Source organism: Gymnogyps californianus, chromosome 14 (genome assembly GCF_018139145.2).
Source record: "Gymnogyps californianus isolate 813 chromosome 14, ASM1813914v2, whole genome shotgun sequence".
NCBI lineage: Eukaryota > Metazoa > Chordata > Aves > Accipitriformes > Cathartidae > Gymnogyps > Gymnogyps californianus.
The window spans coordinates 2,001,117-2,017,272 of record NC_059484.1 but is presented as its reverse complement, the minus strand read 5'-3'; the positions used below and the strand labels follow the sequence as shown (position 1 = coordinate 2,017,272).

Genomic DNA, 16,156 nt, shown 5'->3' with positions numbered 1-16,156 from the left:
TTCAAGAGCCCGGCAATGCCAGATGACTCCAGCATTTCATTACAGGTTATTAATGATGCTGTTCATCACAGCCAAGTGGTTTGCCACAAGCAGGCTTCCCACTGGGCTTCCCTCGCTCGCTCCCGTTTGATATCAGGTTTGGATTAAATTAGATAAGGCGGCAACGGTGATCAATTCAAAGCTGCTTTCCTAGGAAGCCATGCACAAATGATTTAGAAGCAGAGAGGAGAATAAAGCCCGTAGCAAGAGCAGAGGGACCTGGCGGGTATGTAACCGGTGTGAAGGGAACATAAAGTTTTTAGTGCCACCAGCTCGGCTACGACCGGGCTGGGACGCCGAGGGCAGCAGCGTCCCAAGGACCCTTTCTAGAAGCAGTCATCTCTAATGACCTGAGCAGGAGCCTTTCCAGGTGTCCAAGCAGGGATTTAGGTAAGAATAAAGCCACCGGCATGGGGTGCCAGAGGGGGACCGTGCAGGCAGCAATGGGGCAGCTCCATCCGCCACCTCCTCCCCAGGGATGCACAGGCCCTAGGCACAGACTTGCAGTCCTGGTTATCCCCCGGCAAAGCAGCCTGGGCTGAGCCAGGCTCCCTCGGCCTGTGGGCAGACGGTGCCTGCCAGGGCTGAAGGTTTCAGATCCTTGGAAAGGTCTCGGGAAGCACCCATCCCTGCTGCTCCGGCTGCTTTCCCCAGGAGCCGCATCCCGCACTGCCACCTCCTCTTCACTGCATTTGAAGCATCTGCACACTGCAGCACACATGGGTTCAGGAGCAAGCACAGGGACGATTAATAAAACACTTCCCATAAGGTGGAAACAAGGAGACCATAAATCTCAGTGGTGTCGCACACTTAAAGGAGAGGGGACGGTTATGAGCCGTTATTCCCTGCAAAAATGGGCTTTAAATCATCATCCATCACCAACACCCAGCGCTGGATGCTCTGAAGTCGTCCAGCAAAGCCTTTGCGGCTCCTTTCCACCATGGAGCAAGTGACTGCGGTGCTCATTACCTGGAGATATTTATTGCGCCTCAGCACCCACATTCTGCTGCTGCTCACGGTACCTACTGGCATCTGGGAAGAAAACAGCCCTGTAAAACATCAACGAGACCAAACGTGCCTTTTTTTTTTTTTTTTTTTAAAAGAGTCTCAGGTCCACATCCCTGTAACGACCAGGCTGCAGTCTTTGGGAAAACAGCTGGGGTCACACGATGGCAGGGCACAGGGTGCTCCACAGCAAGGACCCGCTGCCCCATCCATCCCGGCAGCGCGGCTGGGGAAATGAAGATGTTATCGAGCAGCAGCACGGCACGGTAATTGAAAGCCTTTTTGCTGCTGGAAACCCTCGAGGCTGCCAGTCTCTCGGCTGAGCTGCCGCTTACCGACACTTTTTCATTTCCTCTCCGTTTCACCTAAACTTTCCATTGGATTCCTCATCCATCTGAACTGCGATGATAAATATGGAAATAAAGAGGCATTTACAGCCCCTCTCCTGGGTTGGGTTCGTATAGAAATAAGCCATGCTTGCAGCACCCTCCTCTCTGCAACTGCTGGCCCAAGAGCGGCAGGGTCTGCCAGGGGCTCGGCAGGGTGAAGCTTTTGGGTAAACTGGGTGGCAAAGAGCAGTGGGTGCTGCCAGCCACGTCTCCAGGTCAGTGCGGGGAGAAAACATCGGCAAAAGGGATGGGGCAAGCGAGGCCCACGGGGATTTCTGTGTGGAAGTAGAAGGGAAAAAGCAACAGCTGAAGAGCTGAAAGTGTGAAGTATGAAGAAAGGCTTTAATTTTCACAAAATCCCTTAATCCATTAATCACAGGGAGACTTCTATACAGAAACCTCCCTCTCGCTTAATACCATCAAGGGGAGTAGGAGGAGCGAGGTGGGACAGGCTGAAGCCATGGGCTTGCCTCCAGGGAGAAGAGATCAGCCCTTAACAGCAACGAGCCAACACGGGGACGAGCAGCGATGAAGGGCAATGGACCTGGCAGCAGCAGAGCTCCCGTGGGCACCGGGGACATTGGTTTCGGCAAAGGAGGACGCCCCAGTGCCTGTTGGCTCTCTGGAGGTTGCCTGCAAAGGCTGGACAAACCTGCCTGGGTGCCTGAAACAGAGGTTTTAGGGGGTTTAAGAGCAGACTAATATCTTCCTTTCCCCTCCACCACCATGCCCTTCCTCTCCGTTCACACTGCTGCAGCGTTCCTTCCCTTGGCCCCAAAGAGTTGGGGTGTGTGAAAATCATCCTGGACGCAGAGGGAAGCACTGGTGGGACAGCAGCTGAGCCCCCAGCCCCGCACCATGGGGTAGAAGGCCCTGGACACCTTTGGGATGCTGTCTGAGAAGGCTTTGACCTGGGCTCCAGCCCCAAAAAGCCATTGGGATTCTCTGCAGCTCCTTTCTGCTGGTCACTGGGGCCCTCCAGGGTGGTCACGAGCCTGGGAACCCTCCGGCTGACGGATGGGTTTTGCTGCAGAGGCATCAAGGCAGGGGATACAGCAGCTTGAGCCGAAGGATTCAGAGCTGCCCAGAACAAGCCCTTGCCCTGGGGGTCCTGAGCTGCTGTTACAACAAGCATCACCCTGTGCATGACAAGCAAGGGTTCCCCTCTGCCTGATAGGGGGTCTGGTTTAAGCAGGATGCCCTTCCTGGCCTTTTTCGTGGCTGGACCATGGACTGATCCATCCCCTGATCCTCACCTAATGCTTTTCTCAGGTTTAACCCATTCTGCTTTAAGCCCATGTGCTTTGCTTTACCAACAACACTAGCTTCGTCTCCAGACATTGCATCAGACCAGCTGAGGTCTCCTTCTTTCCCATGATGGTCCTGCAGACCTGAGACTTCCCTGTCATCCTGCAGGTGAACATAATATCTACAAACCCAGCTGCCTTACTGAAGCTGTTACCTGCTTTCCTCATGGGAGAAAAATAGGAAAAATTAGTATGCAGCTTCTTCCTCGAGAAATCAATGTGATCTCCACTCACTGTGAAGTTCCCTGACTGTTAGAGATGCTGCACTGGTAAAAACTAATCCTCAAAGGAGAAAGAGTGGGGAAAAAAAGAAAGAAAAATAAATTCCAGTGACTAGACAAGGCTAAAATGTTGCAGAGGGCTAAACTGCTGGTAGTGCTGGAGCTCGTTTGGAAGTCCCAGAGCAGAGAGGGCTGCAGAGTGGATTCAGTCCACTGAACAGTTCAGCTGTTTATCACCCAGCTAAGAATCAGCTGTAATTGTTAATTCTAATTAAAGCTGTTGGAAGAAAAATGTAATCAAGAGTTTCCTTTCAAAAAAAAGACATTTCAGCTAGATTAAAAATTTTTGTTTTTTAAAAAGGGGTGTAAATGTTGAAAATTTTGAAACAACCCATTTCAGCATTTTCAAGATGAAAAGGGATATATTTTTGTTGTGAAATGCATCATCAATTCAAATGTGTTTTATCTTACAGTCTGAAGAGCAAAAATAGTTTTCAAATCAAAGCAAAAATGATATTTTTAGGCTTTTTCTTTAAAAAAGCCTATCTGGGGGTTTCTGTCCTAATTAAGAATGATTTTTTTTCCTTCTTTATTTTTTTTTTTAGTGGAATAAGCTGTTTCTAGTTAGCTCTACTCTAAAATGCTGGGCTGGTGCTTTTCTTGGTGTGTCCACTCATCTCTACCCACTTCCGACCCCAGGATACACGGGCCATGCTTACACCACCCTGCTCCTGGTGCTAGCACTGGCTAAACTCCCCTGGGACTTGAGTCAGGCTTTACAAGACCTCACAGAATTAAACCAGCACCAGCAAAATGGCACTCAGAGTAACTGGGGTTTATGGTCTTAGTATCATTTAGAGTAACCAGAGATCCAGAACAGCCCGGTAGCATGTTCAGGTTGGTGCTGCGCAAGCCCGCTTCCATGTAGTTAATCCCATACCCAGCCGCTTGCCTTACAGAGCTTCTTCCTTGCTGAAAAGGGACCTGGTGGACCACTGAAAGAGGAAGATCTGCTTTGGTTAGTCTTCCTGCATGTGTAAATTCCTAAGATGAATCCCCAGGGGTGGTGGAGGGGCTGAGGGAGAGGAGCAAGTTGTGATGCCCATGTTCAGGGGCAAGGCAGCTACTTTACCACTTGTACGTTTGCAACCGAGACAGACCCTGCGGCTTGATGCCATGAAATGTGCCACAGATCCCAGAGGTGACTTGTGTACTGGGGGATCCCCCTCCATAGGATTAGCAGATCACATTTATCATGCTGAGAAAGCGGCTTAGGATCCGTTAGATGAAAGGCACTGAGTAACAGAGATTGCAGTTTGCAATCTGGCTTCTGGCTGGGAGCAACTGAAGGAGGGAAAGAAGTGAAAAAATGGGAGTTGAATAGGAGCTGGGAGGGGAAGGGGACACCAGGGAAGGAGACTCGGCCAGGGAGGAGCTCAGCAGGAGGACAGGAGGGATGGGAGGGGAAGGGAGCAGAGCTCCAGGGCTCTGCAGAGACAAAAGGGAAAAAGAAATTGCTCTGCAGCAGTTTCAGTCGAGAACAGAGGGGAACCGCACAGGCTCCTCATGCTGCCCGGGTACATTTTGAACAACAAAAAGACCCAGGGTCTGGCAGCGAGATGAAACCCAGGCAGGCCTGGAGGGAGGGCAGCTGGGGAGAGGGGCTGCAGGCAGGGAGGGGAGGCAGGGCTCTCCCAGCAGGCAGAGCATGCTCCTGCCCAGCCAGATGCGGAGTGGCACCGCACTTGGTGCTGGTGCGTCCGCCCCTCCAGCGGGCTGATTTTGGTTTATTTAACCTTTTTTGATTGCTCTTTCCTCTGAGCCAAGGGAGGTTGCTCTCTACCTCCACAGTGAAGGGAACAGCCTGACTGGCATTGCCCTGCTCTGCCCAGAGGGACACATCCAGCTACAGCCTCAGAGACAGCTCAGCAACGGATCTTGCCCCACTGCCACCCCCGGGGCAGCTGCACCGGGGAGAGCTGTCACCCCAGGAGACAGCACAGCCACCGATCTATCAAGACAGACAAATACTAAGCCCTGGTGGGAGGCTGCAGGGCCCTTGGCCGGGGAAGGAGATGCAGTTAGATCGTGACTGCTTCTTGCAGGGAGCAACTGGTGGATGAAGCCTGGAGCACCCACTCACATGCAGGAACAGCAAGCCTCACGCTACCCCAGCCCTGCATCTTCATCTCCTGATACAGCCACTGAATACCATAGCAGGACAGCTCCCCCCTACTGGGGCCCAGGAAGGTCCACAGAGGAGCAGGATTAGCATACAGATTAACAGGTTTTGTACTTACTCTCTTGCGACAAGACGATGGGCCCATCAGGGAGCAGGGCAGGCCAGCTGCTCCCTAAGGGAAGGGCAGCCAAGATGACCCCAGCAGAGATCTCATCCTCACCAGCAGGCAGAGTCCCACTAGGTCTGAGCACAGCCAGGTGCTGGTTACAGCATCCACCACCAGTCCCAGGTCCAGCTTGCAACGACCCAAGTCCAGAGCCCACCCAGGAGCAAGAGGAGAGGAGCCAAGGACAAGTCTGGAGGCATAGCTACAACATGGGTCTAAAGTCCATCTAGAAAATAGAGCCAGAGACACAGGTACAACACATGTCCTTCGGGAGCCAAGGGGTCCATCCAGGAGCAGGGCCAGAGGCAGGGCTGGAGCCAGGCGCTCCTGCAGCATCACTCATAGGAAGAGTAAAGCTCCAGGGCTGAGCTTAAATGGGGCTCCTGTCCTATGGGTGTAGGGGTGTCAGGTGAGGTTGGTCAGGGCCATTAAGGGGCTGTTGGGCCCTTGGGGCTGATCCAAGCTGCATATAACCCTCAGCAAACAGAAACTACCCAGCAAGTGAGCACAGCTATGGTAGCCTGGCCTAGGTAAAGTATTGCCTGCTTTGATAGCAGCAACAAGAGCTGAAGGGGAGCGCGGTCCCCTGTGAGCCAAGGCCATTGCTGATGCTCTCTCCTGAGGTGATGGGGCGGCGTGTGGGGCTGGAGCTTCCTCACCAGTGGGGCCAAGCTGAGCCGTGGCTGTTGGCTGTGGGTCATGCCGTGGGTGGGCAGGCAGCTCAGGGCAGGCTGCATCCCCGTGAGGGCAGAGGGAGCGGGGGGACACAGAGGGGATAACGTACTGCACCCGGGCTTTATGCACCTAACTCAAAATAAGCTTTATTTTTTAAAAAACATATCTAAGAAGAGTGATTTTTCTCTTTTTGTTATTATTTTAAAGCTGTAAATTATTGAAAGACTTATCATTGCTCTCCCAAATCATTCTCAGGCAAACAAAAGACAGGTCTAAATTTGACAGTGCTTTGCAACAAAATGAGTCGGGTGCGTTTTGCTCATGATTTGCCCTTGGCTCCCTTTAGCCGTATCTTAAACTACTTCACTGCTTGGTCTGATTAGCAGTGTCTCCTCGGGGGCAGAGGTGGCCCTGGAAGAGCCGGAGGTGTTGCAGGTCAAGATTAAAGCGCTCTGCATGCCATTAACTGTCAAAACTGTAACTAGCTTAAATCGGTGCAATTAGATGGCTCACAGGTTGCAGGAGTAACGGCTGCAGCTTTTCATTCCGCATGCCGTGTGCTTAAAGCACAGCCTTGACATTAAAGGGACGTGATTAAAAGCAAGTGTCGGGGGCTGAGACCTGGCGGAGGAGCTCAGCAGGCAGGGTTAAGTCCACAGCTTCTTCTGGGGTTGGACGCCCCAGGGTCTGGAAAAGATCTCTGAGCATTAGCAGAGCTGGCTCAGCTTTTAAGTCTGTAATGCCATCTTGTGATGATAGCTGGGAAGGGGAAATTGCAGGGTCCCCTCTGCGCAGTCAGATGAAATGCGTGGCTCTTGTTCAGATGGGCAGAAAGCCCAGAAGCACCCCAGTTTAACGAGTCGGGGGCTAAGAGAAAATTTGTCTCTAATAGAGAAGCCCCTATTCTTGCTTTGAGAGAGTGAGAATCATTCATTCAGTTAATATTTCTCTCTCTAGTTCAATTATCTGGCTACAAAAGCAATTTTTTCCAGGCTGAAGAATCTGACTTGTGTCTCTCCTTGGGTGCTGAGGGCTAATTTTCTTTCTCAGCATGGAAGGACACAGTGCCACCTGCGTCATGAGCTGCGGTGGAAGGATTTCTGGTTCAAAGTGCCGTATCCAAGCAGTGAAAGTACTTTTCTTCCCAGATTGAAGCTGGAGAGTTCAGCAAGATCAAATTTGCTGTAAGCATCCACGCGGACCTCAATGCTGAGATGCACACGTAGGGGCATGGAGAACCAGCGCAGGAAACACAGGATCTATGAAGCTGGAAAAAATGAAATCAAGCGCCAGCTAACGGGAACCAGAGCGCAGGCGAGCTGGCTCTCTGCTTACCCCTGATACTGCACTTCAGACACATGAGGTAGGAAGAGTCAGCTCAGAAATGGCTGTGGGCTGCCAACAGCAAAAAACCCTGCCCTGAAACAAGCAGAAAAAAAGTTGTAGTCCTGCCAAGTCCCGCACTGGGAGAGAGATGCCGCTATACCTTCCCCAGCCTCCGTTGGACGCCTTAACACCGGCTCAGCGCTCCGTCTATCCGTGGCCAGGCACAGCGGTGTAGCTGTAACGTCTCTCACTTGGGATCCATTCAAAGTAAGTTTTTCAGCAGGGCTTTGTGCTCCAGTGCGACATTTCAAGGCCTTTTGGGAAAGGCTGGGATCCCTCCCCCGTGCTCCTCCTGTAGTTTAGGCTCTCAGAGCTTGGGGATGCCACCGATGCTCAGCTGGAGCTGTCTCTTGCCTTAGGCAATCATCCACTCCATCTCTGTCTTCCTCAAATGCTTCTTGGTCTTTTTTCAGCCCAAGGTGGGCAGCTATTCTTCCTGGATGTGAGGATGCTCATGCAGGCCATGACATGTGGGGTGCTCCTCCCCGACACAGCCTGTCCCTGCCTCGTCCCGGGAAGCGCTGGGCTTGTTCTGCCCAGGACAGCCCTGGCAGGGAGAGAGGCTGGTGCTGAGCGGTAGAAAGCGTTAGGTGCTTTCCCAGCTGGTGATGAACCTAGTGAAGGACAAGAGTTTCCTGGCTATGCTCCAGTACAGAAGATCCAGGGCTGACAAAAAGCTGCTATGGTGGCGGGACAGATAATAGCAAACGCAGAGGGCACTTCACGATTTTGTTACTGGAGGTGTTATTGCCTGTGGCCGAGGGCACGTGCCCACAGACGGGGATGGATGATGAGCTCTGCCGAGACCCGGAGCAGGCTGCCTGTCCTGGTTTCGGCTGGGACAGAGTTAACTCTCTTCTTAGTAGCTGGTACAGTGCTGTGTTTTGGATTTAGTGTGAGAATGATGTTGATAACACTCTGATGTTTTAGTTGTTGCTAAGTAGCGCTTATCTTAAGCCAAGGACTTTTCAGTTTCCCATGCTCTGCCAGCAAGCAGGTGTGCAAGGAGCTGGGAGGGAGCAGAGCCAGGGCAGCTGACCTGAACTAGCCAAAGGGGTATTCCATACCATGGAACGTCATGCCCAGTATGTAAACTGGGGGGAGCTGGCTGGGAAGTGCAGATCGCGGCTCGGGAACTAACTGGGCATCAGTCAGCGGGTGGTGAGCAATTGCATTGTGCATCACTGTTTTTTTTTCCTTTCCCCCCCCTTCCTTTTTTTTGTTATATTCCTTTTCATTACTATTATTATTATTATATTTCATTATTACTATTGTTAGTATTATATTTTACTTTAGTTATTAAACTGTTCTTATTTCAACCCATGAGTTTTGTTTTTTCCCTTTCCTCCTCCTCACCCCACTGGGAGCGGAGAGGGGGAAGCGGCTGCGTGGTGCTTAGCTGCTGACTGGGGTTAAACCACAACACTGCCTAAGCAACAGCTCCAGTTTGGAAGCTGTGTAACTCATTAGCGCAGCGTGGGGCCCAAATTGGGCCCAGTGGTTTTCAAACGTGGTTTTCAGCAGGACCAGGGAGATATACTTCAAAAGCTTTCTGAATGCCAAATACCAGAACTCAGCGACTCTCAATGCCAGCACCAGCCTCTCACTTCACAGCATAGATTTCCCTGCGTTCCTGCACAGCTTTCCCCTCCAGCAGTTGGGTTTGGAGCATTGGTTTATCTCAAACAAATGCCTGCACGTTATTTGTGAACTTTGGATAAATGGTGTCACACCAGGTGAAAGACAACGGCTCTGCCATGGATATCGAGTAGAGCCCTCTTTTGCCACAGCTTCCTGGTGAGCGTGCTCTCTACAGCTGCTGCATCCCTCTGAGGGGATGAGAAAAGGCTTCTGGAACAGGCTGAGCCCAGCAATGCCGTGCTTGGAGTCCGTGCTGCAGCAGCCTGGCCAGATGCCGGTCTGCAGAGCTGAGCACAACCACACCGTGACTGGAAACAGCACCTAGCTGGGCAACAGGTCCTCCTGCCTGACCTCCCGCCTGCTTCCAGGCCTGGAGACGGGAGATACGGGCAGTTGCCTGCAGCAATACCCCAGAAGTGTCCACAGCATTGGCTTGACTATCCGAGAGCTGGTTTCATGGCGGTTTCATCTGCTTAGCTGTGTTGGCCTTCCCTCTCTCCCAGGCCCATAGCTGATGTCAGCAAACATCACGTTGTTCTTTGATACCGAGATCCCTGCTTGGCCTGTCGTTCATCTTAGCTTGGTGGAAGCTAAATACATCCTCCTTCTCTCCTGCAAGTGCAGTGTTGGGGACTGAAGTGACTGAGACGCTTTGTTTCAAGCCAGATTAGAGATACAAGTTACCACAAAACAAAAGCACAGCCAGGCTTCAGAAGAGCTCCTCTAGTCTAGAGACAGCCTCACTTGAACTCCCTGCATCCTCACACAGCCCTGCAGTTTGTGTTCAAAGCAACTCAACAGGCTCCAGAAGCCTGTTTAACCCCTGTCGAGTAAATGCTCAATTACAGAATAAAGGAGGGATCACATCCAAGAGATTTTGCTCCCATGAATTAGCAGGATGGGTTAAATCAGGACATGAACCACTGTCTGCTGGCACAGCTCATCTGCTCGAGGGACTTGCATTAGCATGGAGCTGTAATGCTTAAAAAATGTGTGCTACAAGCCTAGGATGGGACCCACCACGGTGTAACCAATGTCTGGAGCTCCTGCAACAGCAAGAGCGATGCGTGACTGTCATCCTCAGCTCTGAAACCGCCCGTGCCCGGGGACTCGCTACCTGCACTGGGTCACCGGCTCTTCTCCAGCTCCGGCGCTGCGGGATCGGTACCGGGATGCTTCTGTACTTATCGGACCTTGGCTCAACAGCGTCTGTGCCGCACAGACGGTCCCCGGAGCAAAAGAAAGAGCAATGCTGTGGGAGGGGGAAGAAAATTCAGTAAATCGCTGCAAGAAAAGTTCTGCGAACGTGCTGTGTCAGCCAGTCCCGTTTCCCTTGGCCATTACTGCCGCATGCACCGCGGCTGTAAGGTCCAGCCCGGCTGCAAGGCAGCTCCGGGGCATCGGCTGGGCTCTGATGAAAATCACTTTCGTAACATTAAGTGTCTGTCACGGCTGGGGACGTGGAGATGGTAACACACTGTATTTCTTCCTGCGAGCACTGCGCGATGAGACACAAGCCAATACTCGACACCAGCATTTGTTCTGACCCCGAATGGAGGAGCTGAAGGCAGAGCCACGCCGTTTTCGCTGCCTCTTCCTCTCTTTCACGAGGTCAGTGAGTTTATTTTCACCCAGCCTCTCCCGACGGAAGCCGCCCGGGCCCCGCCACCGCCGCCCGGGCCGCGCCGGGCCGGGCCCGCCCCGAGGGGAGCGGCCGAGGCGAGCGGGGCGGCGCCTGCGGAACCACCTCGGCGGCGCGGCGCGGCTCGGCCTTTCTCGGCGCCCACCGCCATGAGGGACGGCGGTGGCGGCGGCGGCGGGCCGGGACGGCCGCCATGAGGTGAGGTGAAGGCGCCGGGCCTCCCCCGTCCCGGCGTCGTGAGGTGAGGTGAGGTGAAGACGCCGGGTCTCCCGCCGTGGGTCTTTCCGCCACCGGGGCTGGAGGCCTGGGGTGCCTCACCCCTCCCCGGGGCACTGGGAACGGAAAACGCCACGTGAAATATTCCCCCTCCCCCCCCTTTTTTTTTTAATTGTTATTAATGGCCGAAAGGCGGTCGTGCCCGGCGGCCCGCGCTGGCTGATAACCTGTGAGGGCCTGGGACCGGAGGGTAATTTGTTCAGGTGTGCCGTTTAGAAGTAATTTCTCAGCCTGTTACTCGGTTTGAGGTCCCCCCCCCCCTCTTCCGCAAGCCAGATCCCAGCTGTTTAGCTCTATTAATACAGATTTAATTAATTGAACGTTTAAAGTGATGTTTCTCTTGTGCTCTCTTTAGGGCTTCCAGCTGATACGCAGCTTAAGCGTGTGTGAAGGGATCGCTGTAAACCTGAGGTCTCGGATGGCAAAGAGCTGTCTGGAAGATACAGCCCTCAGGTAACGGGTCCTCAGCGGTGGCCTTCGTTTGTGAAACCCCCGAGTTTTGCAATAGTGTGACCGGTGCCTGTGGAGAGGAGATGCAAAGGAATAACCTGCACGTGAGGCACAGGGAGAGCTTGGGAGCCTTTTGAGCTACATGGGTGAGATCTCTCCATCAGCCAGCAAGGAGAGATGGGCAAAAGACTGTTCGTTCTGCCCTGCTAAATAAACTAAATGGCCTCTGCTGGCTTGTGAATGGGCTGCTGTGCCAGCCTCTGGTGCTCTGGGGTGGAAGTAATAACCTGGTGTATCTAGCGAAGCACGCAGTGCTTCCAGTTGCTGGAGGAAGCCCTGGTGAGAGGAGGTGTTAGAAGCGAGGCCCACATCACCACAGGGATGTACTTTTGGGCCTCTACTTCCTTCTGTCCTTTAAAAACTCAGTTTTGAGTTCTGTTTCATCCAGCGGTAGTCAGCTACCCGTCGCTGCTCGGTGCCTGTGATAGTGTTATGCTGCTGGGAGAGAAACGCGCTGCCGAGTCGCTCCTGGCACCACCGGTGCTGTTCTAGCGCTAGATGGTGCCAGGTTTTGGCAGCACTCTGCATGCTGGAGAGTGGAGTAACTCCTTCTCGGTGGAGTTAATCCTAGATTGGATGCAGACAATGCACAGTCAGAAAAATAATAAAAAAAATTTCTGTTGCAGACATTTTGTTTAATATTGAATCTTTAATATAAAAATGAAGGTCAGCTAATTAACTGGTCAGTGTTAGGGGTTGAATTTGGGGTCTTTAGAGGTACTCCTGTTAACTGTCTTCGTATGTTTTTTAATTACAGGCAAACGGTTTACATGTTTTGCTGCAGGTGGGGGCTGGCTGGAGCAGCAGTAGTTGTCGGAAGAAAAGCAAAGCTGTTGGTGCTGCTTTGAAGATCCCCATTTGAACGAGATTGAGAAGATGGAAACTTTCAGTCCACAACTGAAATGGGACTACTGGAGCAGTACTTGTTTTCAGGATCTGGATGTAGTAACTTGAACCATCAGAGGTGGTTGGGGGCAAGGTATAACAAGAATCACATATACAATTTGTTAATTGTTAATCCCCTCTCACTGCTTGTTTAAAATGATATTTTTTACATGACCTCTATTTATTAAACTTATTTATATTTAAACTTGCTCATTTTGGCTTTCATTATATCATAAGGCTGTGGGGTACAGCAGGATTGGAAAGTCGCGTTGAATTCTCCTCTGTGGGAGCCTGGAGAGGGAGGAATGCGGCACTGGGCACCTGGTGCCCCTCCTGCCGCACGCACGCACGCGCGCTCTCCTCCAGAGCCTCTGCTGCAAGGACAGATTTTTAACAAGGCTTCCTTTCCTCCAGCGCTCTGAAGGAGATCAGATGTTTAACCTTTTCCATAAAGGAAATAAATAAGGTCTGGAATAACTATTTCTGCTGCATACACGGCCCGTACAAGTTCACGAGATATTCTTCCCTTCCCGTGCTTCAGTTCCTGGCTTGAAAGAACTTTCTCATTATCTCCCTTCCCTTGGCCTGGGGGGAGGTGAAGCCCACAAAAGGTGGGTGAGTTGGATAAAGGCTGCCAGATGTGTAAAATACATTGAAACCGGTGGGAGGGGAAAGACGACCATCATGGATTCGGACAAAAATGCTCTTTAAACTCAAAAGTGACTGTCGTCGTCAGAGCAAAGGAGTATGTTGCTCTCACCAAGATGCCTGACCCATTTGGATTCAGCGCAGTTTTCTGGAGAACCCCGTGTTTGTGAAATAATCCAAACTTGGGAGTTTTTTAGGCTAAAACTTCTGTTTTCATTTTCTAAAAAACAATTTAATGGTCTTCAGTCACATCATTACATTACAATTACCCTGTCGTAGCTGCTGCTGTAGCTGCAGTGCCATCTATATGTGAATTAAACTCGGAAGCACAGACACGAGATTGCCGTTGTACACCATGCTATCTGCAGGAGCGTAACAGCGTCAGCGTATTTAGGTTGTTAGTGGCTGGAGTTCATAAATGTGAGGCTTTTGATAAAACACGAGTGCACACCAGGTTAGTTCCCAAGTTACTGATGGTTTATGTCAAATAGGTGCTTCTGTCATGCAGTTAGTATAGATGAATTACGGTGTTGAATTTTTCCAGGGCTCTCCTAATTTTTAAATGCCCCTGACACTGTTAGCTCCTCTGCCATCTGACTATCGACATCTTTGAATATGCATTTTTTATACTTTATATGGAAATATTTGTCCCAGTATTCAACATTATTGGAAAAAAGTTTTTTCTTAGTTGATGTCTTATACGTAAATAATTTTACTGTTTCTATATGAACAAGTTCTACCTGCAAAACTAATAACCAGGCTTCCTATGGATTTACATAGTACCCAGCAATCTTCCTCTTTCCCAGTACTCACCCAGGAGGGGATGGGTGCCCTACGGCTGGCTGCCCGCTGCCCTCAGGGTGGGCGCGGGTTTCTGCCTGCTGACTGCCAAGAAACACGCTCGCTGTCTCAGGGGTCTCTGCTGCTGTACCAGGTATTTCTGAAATCGGCAAAAAATGAGGAATATACGCTCTACTGTCAGCCACATAAAGCATGTGCTATATGGACAATAAATACACGCTGACTGGCTTATTTCCTTGAAAAACTGTTTCTGCGATAAAGCTCTAATGCACTCGTCTCAGGGCTGAACCCAAGACTTTGTAGGCCTGGTTGCGCTGTAACAAAAAAATGCAGTAGAAAAGGACGGAGAAAGTCTGTCCGCAGTGGTGATTATCCCATCAGAGCACTTGGGAAGGGCTGCAGAGCTCTGCTCAGTACACGCCTTGCGCACCATGAGAGCTCTTCTGAGGCCCTGCAACTCTCAGGCAGCTGGAGGGGTACCACTTTTTCCCCAAATCCACCAGGCTTTGCGCGCACACTGGAAAAGAAAAAATATAGGAATGTCATAAACATTCTCCAGTGATCAGCACGAGTACAGGCTTAGGGAACTGGAGCTCTGCGTCTTACCGCAGCAGCTGTGTTAGCAGGGTAGTGATGGTCAGCGCTGTACGGCTCCTTCTGCAGCGCAAATGCAATCAATAAAGGTCAAAATGATTCACCTCGCCGCCAGTTTGGTGCCTTGACTGAAGGACGACAAAGGAAATTGAGAGAGAACCTGTGCGGTCCAAGAGGAACAAAATACTGGCGTTGAAATAAAGCCAGGGAAATGGAACGAGACCCGCTTTCGTACTTGGGAAATGCTAGCGTGATTTATGATTCTGTTTATTAGCAGTGTAGGTTTTGCAATCTATATATGACTTCTACTGGGCAAAAGTGGCTGGATTGCTTTACATTTCATCAAGGCACTTTGCTCTGCTTTTACTGCTCTGCAGTACTGGAGCACAGAAGTATTGTTAACTTAGATTTATGTGTTTGGTTTTGAGCACTTAATTGTTCTTTATCCTGAGCTTGCTAAGAAAGCTGAATCTGTTGTGATTGTTCTCTGAGCATTTTTGTATTATTTCAACACGTATTTTGTACCAATCCTCTGTTTTTCTCAAATACCTTCTGTGTTATTGTTTCATTGTGCTCTCCAGCCACCTATAGAGAAGAAAAATCAGCCTGTTATGAATTCAAAAGGCAGATTTTTCGTTTCCCCTGGAGACTGAATTCAGCTACACACCCTCACCTTTGTAAAGCTGCCGGAACACAGCAGCTTCCAAGACGATGGAGAGACCGGTTCTTTAGCCACAGAATTCAACTGGAAAGAAAGATATTGACTACGAAAGAATTTCAAATCATAAATAGTATTTGCCCGATTGTACGAGTACTACTTTGGTCATAAAATCCACCAATTTAAGGAGAGCACAGGAAAAGTGACTTTCCTCATACCAGCGCAAGGTGGCAATATTGGCTTAGATGAAAAGGAAAACCTTGCACATAAGCTGTAAGCGGTTTTTACCAGAATCTTCTAATGAACCTAATAGGCATCGAGAGCCCATTGTCTTAAATATTTTAGGGACGGTAACATCTTCATTCTGCTGAGGAGAGCAGTCCTTAGGCTTATGCTGACAGAGCATGGCCACACTGGTTGCCAGGAGCCCGGCCTAGGGAGCTGCAGGGACTATGAGTGTCTGCCCTATTACGAAGGTAACAACGCTCTGGGGGTTAGAAGAGCCAAGTGGCAGGGAGGAATCCTTATTATCTTGGGCAAATACACGCTAAAGCGCTCGGCCAGCGTTACCCCTTCCTCCGTTTCCAGTCACGGAAAGCGGGACAGGCAGCGGCCGGCGCGGGCCCTGACGGGAGCCCTGGCTCCGTCTGAGGAGGGTTTCCTTCCGCCGGGGCTGGGGACGCGTTTCTTCCTGGGGGAACCTGGGTTTCAGAGGGCACCGACCCCGGGACCGTCCCTCCGGTTGTCACCCCGCGCCGCTCCTGCAGTGGCGGGCGGGGACGGCGGACTGCGCGGGCGGCAGGCGCTGAGGCGGCTGAGAGCGGCCGCGAACCCGCGGCCCCCCGACCCCCCCCTTCTTCCCTCAGCCCCTGTCGGGGTGGGCGGGGACAGGCGGGCGACGCCGAGCCCCGCCCCCGAGCGCCTTCCCATCCGCCCCCGCGGGAGCGCGCGGACAATGAGCGGGGGGCGAGCGGCGGGCCGCCGCTGCGCGGCGCGGCGGGACTCTCGCGAGAGCAGGGTGAGCGGCTCCCACCTCTCGCGAGACCTGGGCCGGCGGCGCCTCCCTCTCCCCCCCCACCCCCGGCCACATCCACACACGGAGGGCGGGGCGGGCGGCCGTCGCCAGCGAGC

General features: G+C 51.7%; 2 long non-coding RNA genes and 1 other non-coding gene across 4 annotated transcripts; 2 read left to right on the top strand and 1 right to left on the bottom strand.

Annotated features, from left to right (window-relative positions):
* Positions 1-277: 277 nt before the first annotated feature.
* LOC127022075 (uncharacterized) lies at positions 278-5,568 on the bottom strand. Its single transcript, XR_007767297.1, has 2 exons — positions 5,262-5,568; positions 278-1,071 (listed from the first exon to the last, which is right to left on the bottom strand). It is a non-coding gene; the product is annotated as an uncharacterized LOC127022075 (long non-coding RNA).
* A 5,244-nt stretch (positions 5,569-10,812) lies between these two features.
* On the top strand, positions 10,813-12,523 carry LOC127022049 (uncharacterized). Of its 2 annotated transcripts, none has more exons than XR_007767289.1 (3): positions 10,813-10,851; positions 11,285-11,382; positions 12,197-12,523. It is a non-coding gene; the product is annotated as an uncharacterized LOC127022049 (long non-coding RNA). The 2 variants fall into 2 exon arrangements; XR_007767290.1 differs by having other exon boundaries at positions 10,849-10,894.
* Positions 11,823-12,026, top strand: LOC127022195 (small nucleolar RNA SNORA74). The gene has a single exon (XR_007767313.1). It is a non-coding gene; the product is annotated as a small nucleolar RNA SNORA74 (small nucleolar RNA).
* Positions 12,524-16,156: the final 3,633 nt, after the last annotated feature.